This window comes from Nicotiana tomentosiformis, chromosome 10 (genome assembly GCF_000390325.3).
Source record: "Nicotiana tomentosiformis chromosome 10, ASM39032v3, whole genome shotgun sequence".
NCBI classification, from domain to species: domain Eukaryota; kingdom Viridiplantae; phylum Streptophyta; class Magnoliopsida; order Solanales; family Solanaceae; genus Nicotiana; species Nicotiana tomentosiformis.
This window is the reverse complement of record NC_090821.1, coordinates 77,131,469-77,135,473: the sequence shown is the minus strand read 5'-3', so window position 1 is coordinate 77,135,473 and position 4,005 is coordinate 77,131,469. Positions and strand designations below refer to the sequence as shown.

The 4,005-nt window shown below is 30.0% G+C and overlaps 1 long non-coding RNA gene across 1 annotated transcript; it reads left to right on the top strand.

The window, feature by feature from the left end:
* The first annotated feature begins 1,932 nt into the window (after positions 1-1,932).
* On the top strand, positions 1,933-2,634 carry LOC117281998 (uncharacterized). Its single transcript, XR_004512627.2, has 2 exons — positions 1,933-2,026; positions 2,232-2,634. It is a non-coding gene; the product is annotated as an uncharacterized lncRNA (long non-coding RNA).
* The last annotated feature ends 1,371 nt before the right edge of the window (positions 2,635-4,005 follow it).

Here is a 4,005-nt window from a genome sequence, read left to right as displayed (position 1 = left end):
AAGATCTCTTATGTGTAAAAATAAATCTCTTATGTATAAAAAAAAAATGTGATCACGAAACTAAATACAAATTTATAATGAGCCACAAAAGCATACTCAGTGGCACTCAAAAATATATTGCCACCTTGAGTTGACTTATAGTTCACATAAAGGCATTCACTACAAGCAAGTGCATCAGTTTACCACGTGCAACTTTTAAAAATATAATATGGCAGATCATAAACTCGTCTTAATTAATATATTTAAACCTTGTTTATCAAGCACGCAGAATACGTAAGTTCATTAATTGAGTCACATGCAAAGGGTCTTCTCAAAGGAGTATCATTAACACCTACTAATAGTTGTACTCACGTGATTTACGGTCAATATTAAAAAATATTAATTAAATTAAATAATGATCGAGTTTGTTTGAATATATTAAATCATATTTCTTTAATAAATTTCACTTGTCACCTTATTTGTCAATATATACCCAATAATAAAATCTCTATTAAATTAAAGGGACTTATATAGTCATTGAATAACTTTTTTATTCTATATTTTTCTTTAATCTATTATCCAATATTTAGTATTTTTACATTGTTAATAGAAATTTTTATTAGCATATTACTTTGTTTAATATTTTTGTCTGCTCGCTTTCTTTTTGTAATATAAGAAAAGATATATATTTTATTTTACTATTTTATAGATATTTAAATTTAAAAACAATAACTAATAACTAATTATTAACTAAATAACTAATTATTATTTTAAATAAATTTTAAAACTCCAACTTGAAACTACTCACCAATTTGAATGGAATTGTTTTTTTAATTTTAGCTTTTTTATTATAAAATATTGTATTTTATTATTTTATAGATATTTAAATTCAAAAATAATAACCAATAACTAATTATTAACTAAATAACTAATTATTAAATACTTATGCCATGTAGTTTTTTTTTAGGCTGTCACTTGGCTTAAGAAGTTTTTTTCTCTCCTTTTAATAATATATAGATATTTTTGTCTGCTCACTTTATTTTTGTAATATAAGAGAAGATATATATTTTATTTTACTATTTTATAGATATTTAAATTAAAAAATAATAACCAATAACTAATTATTAACTAAATAACTAATTATTATTTTAAATAAATTTAAAAACTCCAACTTGAAACTACTCTCCAATTTGAATGGAAAGTTTTTTTTTAATTTTAGTTTTTTATTATAAAATATTATATTTTATTATTTTATAGATATTTAAATTTAAAAACAATAACCAATAACTAATTATTAACTACTTATGCCTTGTGGCTTTTTTCTAGGCTGCCACTTGGCTTAAGAATAATACTTTTTCCTCTCCTTTTAATAATATATAGATATAGATAATTACCACCTATAAGGAGTACCGGCTAATTAAGAAACATAATTATGTTTGCTAATGAGAATCTTCCTAGTAATGGAATAGAATTTGCTTTTCAAAAAATCCAGATACCCAATTAAAATCCAAACCAGAGTGAAGAGTGTGTACAAAAAGAAGATGTGTACAATATCCTTTAATAAAATGCATTGCGTGTAGTTTAATAACATATTTAATTAGTAGCCATATTCAAATGACAAAATGTAAAGGATCAGGTTCACCTTCAACTCCCACGAGCATTTTTCGAAAATAAAGGATCACGTCAACACATTAATTGGAGAATCTTGCACAATTTACAAACTATTATAAAATGTATTTTTCTTTTTTAAGAAAGTGTGGGAGAGACAGCTATTTAAAATTATATAGACTTCATTATTTACTAAGGGAGGCAAGCCCAGGCAACTTGAACATAATAAATGTTAATTAGTAATACTTTTTAAAAAAAACGATTATAGTTCAATCGAGAGAGTTATATCATTAAGTGAGAGGTCTATAAATTACGCGCTTCAGGAGATAATAAAATGCTCATGCACGAACTTTCACGAAGTGTAAAGTACTATTTCCTTATAACACGATGTTGCTCAAGTTTGGTCTTGTGCTCACTGTTCTTCTCGTGACAACCACTAGTTAGTATATGTCTTCTTTTATCTCTACATTCAAACTGATATTATTGTGTTTACAAATGCATGATGGAACATATGTGACGATGTACATATTTCGTATGTAACAAATATACATATGTTCCTACCCATGTTGTTTAAAAATGTGAGTTTTATTCATGTTATATTATTCATAATTTGATTTTAATAATTAGATTGTGAAATATTTCAGTCAACTTGTCATGGTTCTCAAGTTCTAAAGTGGAGGCGATTCAGAATGTTGAGCATGATCTCTCAAGACTTAGACTCGAAAGAAGCTTACTCCCTCGTCTTAATGACTTTTTAACTTGTGGGAGAACTTGTGAAATCGGAAAAGAGTGCAACGATTGCTGGATTTGTTGTTCTTGTCTGTTTGGTTATTGCGACATAGTTATGCCGTAGAATACGTGCAAATTGCACATAATTTTGCAAATGCAACAAACACTAGTACAAGTCCCTACTATGAATCTGTATCTTGGTTTGAATTTAGTGTTTCTTTCAATGTTTCCTTGTATTTTAGTCGTTGTACGAATAAAGGAAAAAGTTAATTGAATGACTTTCTATTTAACAATAAAGGATATCGACTTCAAAGGTGATCTCATACACTATTATTTTAAGACTTGCATCGTTCATCAAATTATTAGCACCTATATAGAGTGCCAGTTAAGCAACATAACTATATGCTTAGTAAGTTCTGCGGCTACATTAATCCAAAATGTCATCTTTAAATTTAATAATTAATTATATGTTCTAAGACCTCGAAAAACACTATTCATCACTCCTCGACTTGCGTGCGCAGTCCGAATAATTTTCCAGAAAGTTTTTATATGAAAAATTGATTAAAATGTGAAATAGAGCTTTAAAACTCAATTGATTTGACTTTGGTCAACATTTTGAGCAAACGAACCTGGATCAGTATATTAATAGTTCCGGTAAGTCCGTATCGTAATTTAGGACTTGGGTTATGCCCGAAATCGAATTCGAAGGTCCCTAGCTCGAGTTATCACATGTTGTCAACATTTTGAAGTTTAAAGGCTTAATGACTTTAAGGAATTTACCAATATTTGACTTTGTTGATACCGGATCCGTATTTTAGTTTCGAAATCTGGTATAGGTCCGTTACTATATTTATGACTTGTCTGTCAACTTTAGTAAGAAACGGAGCTGGTTTGACGTGATTCGGACGTCCGATTGTTAAATTAGAAATTCTAAAGTTTTCTTAAAAAATTTATTTGATTTGGTATCTGATTCGTAGTTCTAGGTATTATTTCGGTATTTTGATTGCGCGAGCGAGTCCGTATTAAGTTTTTGGACTGGTGTGCATATATAGTTTGGAACCCCGAGGGGCTCGGGTGAGTTTCGGACGAGTTTCAGACTATTTTTTTCAAGAACAGATGGCTGGAAATCTGGTATTTTCCAGTTTTGGTTTCCTTCTATGTGATCGCGTGGCTTTATCCACTATCGCAAAGGTTTATTGAGCACTGATGAAAATTTGTACTATGCGATCGCATAGTATTGTCCGCGATCACACAGTTAGAGAAGCTAAGGTATTGCGAACGCTTGGGCAAAGCCGCGTTCGCGAAGAAGGAGCGAGGCAGAAGCTGTAGCACGCGATTTGTGCTATGCGATCGCCTTCAGCCGTTCGCGATCGCATAAGGCTGGGAAATGGTGCTTCGCGTTCGCGAAGAGCAAAAACAAATTGGCAGCTGTACAATTGTGTTATGCGATCGCGAATAAAAACCTAGGTAAACAGAACTTAAGTTTTGTAAATGGGATTTCGCCCCATTTTCTATTATTTACTATTTTAAGCTCGGGTAAGACGATTTTTGGGCGATTTTCACAAGAAAACATCGGGGTAAGTGTTCCTTATCCTATATTGATTATATTTCATGATTCCATACTCATTTACATCATGAATACGTGAATTTATGGAAGAAAAATAAGATTTTTATAAAATCTTCGAAAAA